Below are 13,250 nucleotides of genomic sequence, written 5' to 3'. Positions count from 1 at the left end.
ATGCGGCTAGTGGGATGACAGGCCGTGTGATAGCCATTCTAGAGACTGGCATAGTTATAGCGCCAGCTCATTTAGTCGGGTTCACACTATAGAGAACCCGTGTATGTATTGGTTGAGTACCTTTCATATTATGAGTACTCTTATTCTTGTATATGGTGTGTTGAGTGTTGAGTGAAGAAGAAGAAGATTTTCAGCCTCTCACCTTGTGTGTTCTCTATTAGGGTTTTGTGAGTGTGTGTGTGCTTGCAAGAGCTCAAGCTCTCTTTCCCCCTGCATCTTTTCATGGTATCAGAGCCTGGTTCGTGCTAAGGGCTGAGCTGCAAGCAAGAGAACCACAGGAAGCGGTACGAGGGTAAGAGCTGCAACTACTCTTCCCTATTTGTGTTGGTGACTACACCCTTGTCGGGAGCTCTACGGGAGGCACCGGCAACGATCTCTGATTGAGGAGCTTTTTTCGCAGGAGGAAAGCCATAGGGCAACTATAATGTCATATCGGACAAAATTTTCTGGGCCGAAAACGCGTTTCGGGCGCGTCTGGACCTCCGTTTTTCAGAAAGCAGGCGATTTCGAGCACTGTGGGTAAGTCATCGATTCTCTGCAAAACTCTGCTTTAAGAACTGCAGGAAGACAGATTGACTGTGCAGACACTGTGGGTGCTACAAAGAGGTCTACAGTTGCCATTGGGTGTATGTATGCACATTGAAGTCACTGGTTGTGACATTTGAGAGTACTACAGTACCGCTGTGCAGAAAATACAGCAGTTTGTGCAGAAAAACCAGAGTGCAGTTTTTGGTAAAATTGTGTGTTTGGCAAGATGTCAAATGATGGGATAACTCAGATTGTGGCTGTTGATAAGAATAACTTCCATGCTTGGAGGTTCAGGTTGACAAATTTCCTGATGGGAAAAGGCTATTGGGACTACATAGAGGGTGAGCATGAAGAGGCACCGGAGATACCGGATATAAATCCGACTGCCTGCAGATGTGAAGGAGTTTAAAGACTGGAACCAGGGAGCCAGGAAGGTTATGTATTGGCTATCCATTAGTATACAGGACACCATGATTGGGCACATTCAGGATGCCAAGTCCCCCAAGGAGGTGTGGGACACCTTGGTAAAGCTTTATGAAACAAATACCAAGGCACGCAAGATACAGTTGAAGAATGAACTTCATACTATGGAGAAAAAGAGCATGTCTGTGATTTGACTATGCGCTGAAGATAAAGGGTATTGTGGAATCCCTTGTATCTATTGGTGTGTCAGTAGATGATGATGACAAGGTGGAAGTCTGTCTACGTGGTCTCGGGCCACAATACAAGGCGTTCAAGACGTCTATTCAGACTTAGGAAAACATTCCCAACTTTACAGATTTGGTGTCTATGCTGATTATCGAAGAGAAGAGCTTGGGTGAAGACCAACAGTCTTCACAAAGCAAAAACACTTCAGAGCAACAGGCCTTCTACACGAGTTCAGGAAGAGGACGAGGTAGAGGAGGCCGTGGACACGGTCAAGGAGGTGGCCGAACAGGTAATCAGAATTATGGCCAGCAGCAATAACAACAACAGTCCCAGAATCAACAACAACAACAACAGTCCCAGCAACAACAACAACAGCAGCAGCAACAACAACAACAGTCCCAGAATCAACAACAACAACAACACGCAGGTGGAATAGGCAAATTCAGAGGCAGGGGGAGTCAAAGAGGCCGTGGAAATTGGCAAAGGTAGTATAATGATGCACGTGAATGCTATTAGTGGTAAGCCTGGACATGTGCACGCAGAATGTTATAAGAAGCAGGCTGACATGCAAAATGGGAAAGTGCAGCAAAACAACTATGCATCCTCAAGCAGAAATAATGAGAATAATGAAAGGTTGTTTGTTATGCAGCATGTCGTGAATGCCATGTCTGAAAATGTTGATGCAGCACAAAAAGATAATGTATGGTATGTGGATTCAGGTGCTTCGAACCACATGACAAGTCATGGGGAGTGGTTCAAGGAGATGAAAAACCCGGAAAGACCAAGTTTTGTGGAAACAGGGGATGACACTACTCATCCAATTGCCCATGTTGGAGATGTGCCATTGTCTATGCAGGATGGCAAAGTGAAGTACCTTGCAGATGTACTTCATGTACCGAACATAACAAAGAATCTGGTTTCAGTTGGCCAGATGATTGAGCAAGGTTTGCAGGTTAGGTTTAACCCTGATGGTTGTTATGTTGAAGACTTTAAAGACAAGTGCAGGTTGGTTGCAAAAGGCAACAGAGTGGGCAGAATGTTTACATTGAATGTAGACATGCCTAAAATGAGTGCTGCGATGTTTACAAATAGTTCAGGAATTGCTGCAGACACAGACATTTGGCATAAAAGGATTGGACATGTAAATGTGCAGAGATTGAAGTCTATGCAGACAAAAGGAATTGTGACAGGGTTGCCAAAATTTAAAGTGGAAGGTATGCAGAAAATATGTGAAGCATGCCAATTTGGGAAGCAAACAAAGCATGTGTTTCCACGTAACAGATATGTGAGCAGAAATGCACTAGATGTTGTGCATTCAGATGTATGGGGTCCTACGAAGACCATATCTATGGGAGGCTGCAGGTATTATTTGACTTTCATTGATGACCACACAAGGAAAGTGTGGGTATATTTCATGAAGGAGAAGAGTGAGGTGTTCACTCACTTTCAGAATTTCAGAGTTTTGGTTGAAAAGCAAACAGGGAAATATGTAAAGTGCCTAAGGTCAGATGGAGGGGGAGAGTACTTCTCCAATGAGTTCTCTGAATTTTTGAAGAAGAATGGTATTCAGAGACAGTTTACATGCAGATACACTCCGCAGCAAAATGGAGTTGCTGAGCGGAAAAACAGGCACATTGTTGAGATTGCGCGAGCATTGATGGAAGAGAAGAATATGCCGCATTGCTATTGGGCTGAGGCTGTTTCTACAGCAGTATACATCATGAACAGGACTCCAACTGCAGCCATACATGATGTAACTCCAGAGGAGAGGTTTACTGGTAGAAAACCAGATTTGTCTCATCTGAAAGTCTTTGGATGCATTGCATATGTGCATGTGCCAGATGAGCTAAGAACTAAGCTGGATCCAAAAGCTGAAAAATATGTGTTTATTGGATATTCCCTTGAGCAAAAGGGATACAGGTGTTATAACCCTGCTACACGTGAGTTGAAGGTAAGCAGGGATGTTGTCTTTGATGAGATGAGCAGCTGGTATGCTGCTGAAAAAGAAGCTGTTGGGGCTGTGTGAGTGGAAGTGTGGTTGCACAGAATCCCTTAGGCGCCCAGCGGCGGGCAGCCAGTCTCTTAGGCGCCCAACGGGCGGCCAGCCAAAGGCCAGGCGGGCGGCCAGGCGGCCATCAACGACCACCAGTGACAGCAGCAGAAAAAAGAAAAAAAAAAGGGGGGGTTTAAAAAAATCATTTATTTTTTAAATATATTTTCGTTATTTATTTTTATGAATAATGAAAATAACGGGCGGCCAGCCCGAAGCGGGAACCCAGCCACAATCGTGTGGACACTCCCCACGGGCGGGCGGCCACGTCCGAAGCGGCGAGGGCCGGCCCGGCCCGTTATTTTATTTTATTATTATTTTTTTTAAAACACACAAAACAACGGCACACCCCACGAAACAAACCCAACACGGCCGTCGTGCCGTGTGGCCGTAGTGCCCGTTTTCCACGAAAAAGCCCACCGCACACGGCCGTAGCGTCGCGTGCTAAGAGAGAGACAAATCCCACGGCTGTAGTGCCGAGTCCTTCGAGACAAAGCCGTTCTATGGCCGTTGTGCCTAGTGAACACGTCTATGACCGTAGCCCGCGAGAATATGCGCAATGCCTGCATCCTCCAATGTTTGGTACCTTTTGTGGACGCATTGGTAGAGTCCAACCCAATCGTGTCGTACTGTACGTATACCCTCATGTCTGATTCGTGCCGTAGTGCACATGCTTTGCATTCATGGTGTAGTAGACGAATATATGTGCCGTAGCACACTAACCCCCCACCAACACTTGGAGTTATATCTTTGGGAGAAGTGTGGCACAGTCATGCCGTAGTGCACCTTGGCCATTTGTGGCATAACGCACTTGCTCGTGCGGTGCACGTACGTCTAAGGGTGCCGTAGCGTGCCCATGTCTGCTGAACCATTGACAGTCTTGCACACACAAGTCATGTCATGGCATGCACATGTTGGTGTCACGTCGTAAGTGCACTCATACCCACATTGTGCCGTAGTGCACTAGAATTTTTTTTTTTTAAAGGTGGCAAGAGGGAAATCGATGGTAATGTTCTCGCGTAGTTCGAGAAGTATTCGTTGACAATACATAAATACATGATATAAATTCTCTCTGTTAGTGGTTTAACCATGTGGTTTACCACAAAGTAATATGAGAGCAGATCAGACACATTGTTCTTGTTGAAAGTCCACAAGAAGAAGTTCGTGACTCCAATGTGCTTAGACCCAATGAAAAATGTCTACTTGGATGTGGTCCATTGTGACGAACAAGTGTAGTCCGTAGAGACACTTTTGCAAGCGCAGTCTTGCCATGGTCATGACTTCTAAAATTGGTCAATGGCATTTAAGATAGCTGGGATTGAGGTCGCATTTGCTGCTAGTAGCCTTGATCACATGACCCCATTAGCAACGTACTCTCTAGACATGACTAGTGTTCGACTCTGGGAGCGTAGCCTCGCCAGATTTCAATTTTCACTTTTGCGAGCGTTGTCTTGCTAGAGTTAAAGTTTTGTTCGGACAAATTTGTGTTTGTTTTGTAGTGACAAACAAATCTGAAGGGGTATAATCTTGAGATGTAATGCTCAATGCCCTTATAGAAGTTGATCGAAGAGAACTGTTCTTAAACTTACTAAGCATGGTTTTCTTTTCTTTTTATTGCCATGCGTCGACATCCCACTGCTCGAGAGTTTGTGGTGATCTTTCGAGGGGGGAAAGAGCCTTTTTATATGTCACATCAATTGGTTTGGTGGTAATTTGATGGTATGGGACATCAATTCTCACGGAATCGATTGTAGTCTTGGTGGAATGGGACGCCAAGGCTTGTGCATGTAACTTGACTCTTTGGCAGGTTTGTATGTACACTTGTCTGTATAGTGATAAAGTGTGCAAGATAAAATTTGAACTTTGAAAATTACAAATATAGCCATGAGTTGGGATAAAACCCAGTTACAGAGTTCGGAGAAGCTCTAGGTAGCAAGACCATGATGGTGTACTAGTGCTAACAGAGTGATTTAGTTCCGGAGTGATCTAAATCTAGAGGTTAGTAGTAAGACTAGTTTGGTTGGACAGTTTCATGCATGGGGGACGCCCTATAGCATTTTGCTGCCTATGTTCAACATAAGTATGCGATTGTGTGAGCACATTTTAGTTGCTACCATATGAATTTGGGAAATATATTACTTTCCTACATAAGCAATTGCAATATTGCATGACAGGCTATTTTGCTTACAAAGTTCATGTGCGTGTAAACCCTATAAGTCGTAAGACCCCTTGGGAATGAGTGGAGCATTCCATGGATTTAATAAGGTTTTACATGGCAATAGTGAGTAGTATCTCACTCCAGATGAGCCTGGTTGTTGTTAGTATCGGATCCGACATATGTAGTGTACATAAACTCGGGCTGAGTTAGGATAGAAGGCTAAGCCGGAGAGCTTAGTGGTAAATCCTACTGTATCTGGTGAGTTTTGACTTAACCGGAGTGTTAAGAAGTAAACTCAAAGTCTGGGGCTGAACTGGAATGTTCGGAGGCAGACATATCTTTTGTTAAATCGGAGAATTTAGCAACAGATGAGCTTGGGGTGAACCATGGTACCCAGGAAAAAAGCTCTTCACACTAAAATAGTGCACAATAATTTTAGGGTGATAAAAATCCATCGTAGGAATGTTTTACAACTTTCCATAGATGATAGATGAAGACCATGTACTTTACGGAGTTAAAGTACATAGGTGGTGACTTCGGCGCCACATTTTTTGTAGGAAGTCACCAGTGGTGTGGTTAGGTCAGCCGAGACTCCACAAGACCTATGCACTAGTTTTAAGTTGACCTCTATTAAGGACGTCCAAAAATTCGTGTTGTAATACCAGAAATTGTACTGCAATGTGCAATGGAGGGGTCACTTTGTGTAGTCACTTCTTAGCAGCAAGTGACTTAATCATCTTGTTATAGATGGTTGTATATGGTACTCCCACTCGGGGGAGGTACGCCATTGGGTACGGAGTTACTCACAGACTAGTATGGAGCTACTAGTGTGATGATAGTGGGTACGTAGTTACTCACTACTAATACATAGCTGCTAATTACATTAAGATCCTCGAGTGAAAGATACTCTAGATCAACATTTTAAATTACCGAACCACAATCCATGAGTATCGAGGTACTCATAAATATGTTGACGTTGCTCAAATCGAGGGACCGATTTGTTCGATGGTATGGAATAAGCAAGGAGAGTGGAGTAACTTAAAAGTTACACATCACTAGTCCTAGTGAGTTGTCGAGGTCATCCGTAGTTTGATGATCCCCTCTACCTATCAGATAACATTCAATTTGCAAGCCCTGGCATTTAATCCGTAGTGATTATGAGTTTGGTGTGAGATATGGTTATGAAGTTCTTACAAGAGTACTCGTTTATTTGCTTGTCATTGGTTATAGCTTGGTAGAGATTGCCACCTGTGATGGGTAGGTAGCTTTGCCGCTATAAGGAGGAGGCAGCAAATAATGTTCTCGTAGTTATACTTCATACCAACACCGAACAAGGATAGGATGAAATTCCTAAGTTCATCATCACGAAGTACTGTGATGTTTGCATTTATATTGAATGTATGATGTAATGAGACATTGGGCTTGTGTAATTACCATCAATTATCTAGCAACCTATAGCTTCGCAGCAAGCTCAGTCATTATCTGTGGATTGATATGTGGTTATTAGTAGTTTGGAATTTTTCTTGATAGATGGTACAACCTACCCAAATGATTCATAAGTGTGTAACCGCTTATGAAGGGTAATAATATGCAACAATGAAGCACTTTGTTACAAGTGTGAAACCACTGATCTGTTGCAAAGCAGTTTATCAATAGTACCACCATATGTGCGTAGACACTATACTACATCTTCGTTGCAAGATGTTTAAAAATTTCTTGGAAGGACTCAAGAATATAACATATGATATTAAACATGGTCTAGATTTATTCTTGGACCTATGACACTAGCGCGTAGTCCGCTTGAGAGTAGAGTTTTGAGGACAAAAACCTTTCTTGAGGGAAAGGAGAAATATCCTCAAATATCACATAACCTCGAATAGTTGTGTGAGTCCAGACAATACTTGAAGGGATATGTCTGGTAATAGCAACAAAGAGTTGTAAGTGAATGGATGTAATTCCAGACACCCGTAGTGGTGCAAGAATCTTTATCAAACATCTCCACATACTATATGGTCTACCCGCATATATAGTATGGCATAAGAGATAGGAAGTTTGATTGTTATATTTGAAGGGAAATCTTCAAAACTTACATTTACTCTGAGTTAGAGTAGAGTTTAACCATCTGTAGATTGATGGTAGTTAGAAACTCAACAAGATTCTAGAGCATATGCTTGTGCAAAGATGTTACTCTAAGAGAGAAAGTATCTCTCAGCTTTGGAACTAATCCTTGTGATGCATGATTAGATTGGCTCTAGTTTATTTCTCCTATGGCCGTAGAGCTTTCCAAGGAGAAGTTTTAACAAGTTGGTGATGCAACATGGTAGCATAATCTACAAATATCTAATGGCATAGTCTAAGAACTTGCGCTACTAGAGTGCTCTCCAGTACATTAGCTTCTGTGCTAATGACATGATGCAAAATCAAGGCATGAAATTTGCCTTAAGGTTTTGGTTGAAATACCAAATCATGGCTTGTGTGAGCATGATCCTGTCTTTACAGAGGTCTGGCGCGCTGTACGCGTACGCACTTTGTCACAGCCGTGCCCACCTTCCTCGCCGTCACGTAATGCTAGTCCGGAGACTGGCCGTAGGTGCGGCGGGTAGCGAGGCGAGAGTTAGTCCGGAGAGGCTAGCCGAGTCTTCGGGGTATAGTTTTGAGCCGGAGAGCTCAGACGTAGGCCCTTCATCACCTTTGTTTTCCTACACGGTTTCAAAGGATGATGCTAAACTTCGTCGGTGGGAGAAATATGCTAATTACTCCATTGACGATGGGTACTTACTTTACAAGGGTAGAGTATGTGTACCAACTATTGGTGACTTTCGGGCCAAAATTCTTAAAGAAAGTCATGATAGTCCAAGTGCGAGTCATCCTGGGATGATTCAGAAGACCTATGCACTAGTAAAAAAGACAGTTTTATTGGCCTAGTTTGTTTAAGAACGTCCAGACTTATGTGCTGAAATGCAGTAAGTGACAGGTCAATAAACATGAACGTCTTAAGGTTGGAGGACTACTCCATCCGCTGGAGATTCCTCAAGGGAAATGAGAAAGCATTTCCATGGATTTCATTACCGGTTTACCCAAGACGAGCCGAGGGAATGACTCGGTGTGGGTGGTAGTGGACAGGTGAACTAAACTGGCAAAGTTTATTGCCACGAAGAAAACTGTAAAAACGCCAGAGTTGGCAAAACTCTTTATTGAACATCTCTACAAGCTATATGGCCTGCCCGCAGATATAGTGTCGGATAGAGATAGAAAGTTCAACAGTCATTTTTGGAGGGAAGTCTTCAAAAAGCTGGATACTACTCTGAGTATGAGTACGGCAGATCATCCGGAGTCTGATGGTCAAACTGAAAGAGTTAACCAAAGTCTAGAGGATATGTTGCGTTCTTATGTTAGTAAGAAGCAATCTAATTGGGAAGAGTACTTGCCCTTACTAGAGTTTGCATATAACAGCTCCAAACACTCAGAGACTGGATTTACACCATTCATGTTAATGTATGGATTCTAGCCGAGATCTCCGATGGCTGTAGGCCTAGAAAAGGAGAAGATTCAATCTGTCAAGGATTTCCTTGAAGATATGAATGATATGCTCAGAGCCGCACGTGAGAGCATTCGTAGCGCTCAGGATCGCGCTAAAACTTATGCGGATAAAGAACGAAGAAAGGTGACCTTTGCAGAAGGTGACTTTGTATTCCTCAATGTTCCTGCGCAGTCAGAAACCATGAAAACGGGAAAGTGTAATAAACTTTCTCCGAGATATTGTGGTCCTTTTAAAATCCTTAAGAAGATTGGGGACGTAGCATATAAACTTGAGTTACCGGAGAGTTCTCGAGTCCATCCTGTCTTCCATGTCAGTAAACTGAAGAAATCAGTTCACGGGTTAGAGAACGCAGTTTCTCCAGAGATTTTGGTGGACTTGATAGAGCCACCAAAGATACCACATGAACCTGAAAAGATTCTACAGTATCGTGATAGACAAACCCAACATAAAGTGTACCAGGAGGTACTTGTTAAATGGACAGATAGGGATGAGGAGGTAGCAACCTGGGAACGCCGTAGTGCAATTTCCAAAAGGTTTCCCCAGTTTGTTTTCGAGGACGAAAACTCTTCTTAAGGGGGGGGGTAATGTCATGTAGGCTGTAATGCCTGTGACCGACGGCAGACCGGATGGCCATATCCGAGGTTCAGTGGGAGAGGACGCCCATGCGGAGTCATGGGCGGCCAGGCTAGTGTGGACGGCAGGCCACACACTATATAGCCTGGGGGATGAGGGGCAATCCTCATTCTTCCTCTATGGCTGGGTGGTGAGCCAGAGGCTGTCCCCTCTTGTGGTAATGCCCGTAGCGGCGTTACGGGAATGTAACACCATTGGATGCAAGTGGGTGTACAAAGTTAAACATAACAGTGATAGAAGCATAAACAGGTACAAGGCTAGATTGGTAGTCAAAGGATATGCGCAGACATATGGGATTGATTATGAGGAAACTTTCAGCCCAGTTGCCAAGATGGCAATGGTGAGAGTTGTGATAGCAGTGGCTGCGTCAAAGCAATGGTCTTTACATCAGATGGATGTAAAGAATGCATTCTTGCATGGGGATTTGCAAGAAGAGGTGTATATGTTGCAGCCACCTGGTTATGAGGATGTGGGTCACCCCGAGCATGTTTGCAGGTTGAAGAAAGCCTTGTATGGCTTAAAGCAAGCACCAAGGCATGGTCTGACAAGATTTCTGAATATCTTGTCACTATTGGCTTTCATGTAGCCAATGCAGATTTCTCGCTGTATGTGAGACATGGTGATAGAGGAGTTATGCTTGTTGTCATCTATGTAGATGACTTGATCATTACGGGGGACCATGATGCAGAGATCTTTGATGTAAAGATCTTGCTTAAACAAAAGTTCGAGATGAAGGATCTGGGGGAGCTCAGATATTTCTTGGGCATTGAGGTGATTAGGTCACCACATGGTATTGGATTACTGCAGAGACAGTATGGCTTGGACATGTTGTCCAAGTATGGTATGACAGGCTGTAAGCCTATTTCTGTGCCATTGGATCAGAATGCAAGTTGAGTGCAGATTCAGGAGAGATCTTGGAGGATCCTACTATGTACAGGCGCATAGTAGGAAGTTTGATCTACATGATGATCACCAGACCAGATTTGAGCTATGCTGTTGGGTTGGTGAGTCAGTTTATGCAGGTTCCACAGAAACCGCATTTGGATACAGTGAGACGCATACTGAGGTATGTGAGGTCTACTTTGCATTGTGGACTATTCTATGAGACTGGGATAGAGATATGTGTACATGGGTACACAGATGCTGATTGGGCTGGTAGTATCTCAGATAGAAGATCTACCAGTGGATTCATGTTTTCTTTGGGGAGTGTTGCTGTGACTTGGAGCAGCAAGAAGCAGCCTACGGTTGCTCTATCCAGTACAGAGGCCGAGTACAGAGGAGCTGCTATGGCAGCATGTGAGGTAGCTTGGTTGAGAAAGCTACTTGCAGATTTGGGTCTATCAGTGGTGGATAGACAAGTTGTCATTTTTTGTGACAACATTAGCAGTATACAGTTGGCCAGGAACCCAGTATTTCATGCTCGCACGAAGCATATAGAGGTCCACTACCACTTTGTCAGAGAGAAGGTCTTGGCAGGAGACCTTGACCTTGTTTATGTCAGCACAGAGGATCAGGTAGCTGACATCTTCACCAAAGCATTGGGTACAGAGAAGCTCCGCAGATTCAGGGCTTCGCTTGGTGTACATGAGATGGAGTTGAGCTCGAGGGGGAGTGTTGAGATATCGAGCTCGTCTAGTGAGGCGATGGACACTGATGACCTGCCTGGGGGATAGGCCCCACACTTACACCACTGGCATGGTTGGTGAGATCTTGGGTGATATGCGGCCAGTGGGATGATAGGCCGTGTGACAGCCATTCTAGAGACTGGCATAGTTATAGCGCTAGCTCATTTAGTCGGGTTCACACTATAGAGAACCCGTGTATGTATTGGTTGAGTACCTTTCATATTATGAGTACTCTTATTCTTGTATATGGTGTGTTGAGTGTTGAGTGAAGGAGAAGAAGATTTTCAGCCTCTCACCTTGTGTGTTCTCTATTAGGGTTTTGTGAGTGTGTGTGTGTGCTTGCAAGAGCTCAAGCTCTCTTCCCCCCTGCATCTTTTCAAAGTAGCCATTCATGGAAATGGGATGCTCAAGAAAAGAAGTGGGTGAGTATCCAAGGAGGACTTAAAAGTCAGGACGAAAGGAAAGAAGCTCAGTATTGTCATTGTCATCCATCCCCATGGAAGACCATTGTTCAAGTTCTTCACACCCACTAGAGGTAGGCTAGTAATTGATATAGTACTTACAGTTTGAAAGATTACTAGACTCAAAGTTTGAAAGGGTCTATGGACAGTTGAGGAGATGTTAATGAGGAAGTAGTCATAAGAAACTTAATAAGAGCCTCACCTCTAATCTGCTTGGCTACGTCATCATAGGCAATCAAGGCTCCTTCATCAATAGTATCGCAAGTCCCTACTAACCATAGTCAAAGCCCTTGTGATAGGTCACTACCCATTTACCCCATCTCCTCTGCCTCACCCTAATATACCTACATCCCTTGCTTGAGATGACTTTTGGAATGGGAGCCACTGTAGAGGAGAGGAAGAGAAGGACAATCTTCCTCTATCTTAGTCAACCATAGCTAGAGAGAGAGAGAGAGAGAGAGAGAGAGAGAGAGAGAGAGAGCCTTCTTTTGATTCCATGTGAATCGAAGATTGCAATCATTTTCAGGTGACATTGGAGCGCTACATATTTTCTCAATGGCTCCTAATGGTTGCTCTGCCTTTAAAATATCTCAGCTCTTGATTTGTTAGGGCTATAAGAATCTGTCTCCATGGGAATTTTTGCAAAAAAAAAATCCTATGGAGTAAAAATTTCGTGTTTTCTTCATAATGTGAAGGAGAAATGAGGGATGCATATGTGTTTATGTGAGATGGGATCAAGATAGAGACTCTAGAGTCTTTCCAACCTTTGTGCAGGAGAGGGAGAGAGAGACACACACATATTTGTCGCCAGAAATGTATGCAATGATGCAGATGCAAGTAAATGTCGGTAGATTGATGTGTGCTGCGCGGCGGGCAATGCAATGAGAGCATGAGACAAACAAATTTTGTAGCAGGCAAAAGGCATTGCAATGAGAGGTTGTGGGCATGAGGGTTGGTTGGGGAGAAGACGGGTTCGCTTTAGCCTAAAACTTGTTCAAATTTGGGAAAATCTGTCTCTTTTTTTTTGTGAAAAGGAAATAAAACCCTTTCATATTTAAGAAATTTTAGTTATATTTTTCAAATCTATATATTTTTCTATATATAAATGTCCCTCTCAAAAATGGTAATTTCCTTCTCATCTAGTGGTGAGAAGAGGATTTAGTTCCTTTTCCCTAAATTTTTTTCCCGATCATGGACATTGAGGGGGGGCTAAGTTCCAACTTGCAAAGCTAGGTTGGCTATAAAGGGTAGGGGTAGGGGATGGTGATGGGGTGGTCAGCATCATGAGATAAGCTAATGAGGGTTATGTAATATACATCGCTAGGCATCGTGAGAGGAATTGAAAAGTGTGACAATGGTTGTTGCCATGTTGGTGGTGGTGGTGCTACTAGTGGCGGCCACACCCTTTGCAACTTCCACGCAGGGAATACTATTTGTTCCTCCACTGGGCTTCCCTCCCCTTCATATCCCACCCATCAGAATTCTGCCCATTGGCCCTCCCCTCCCCTTCTCTCCTTCTTGCTCCCGCACCTCTCAGCCCAGGCAC

The sequence above is a fragment of the Cibotium barometz genome, chromosome 23 (assembly GCF_041138505.1).
Source record: "Cibotium barometz isolate CiBa-2024 chromosome 23, ASM4113850v1, whole genome shotgun sequence".
NCBI lineage: Eukaryota > Viridiplantae > Streptophyta > Polypodiopsida > Cyatheales > Cibotiaceae > Cibotium > Cibotium barometz.
Note: the sequence above shows the minus strand (reverse complement) of the source record.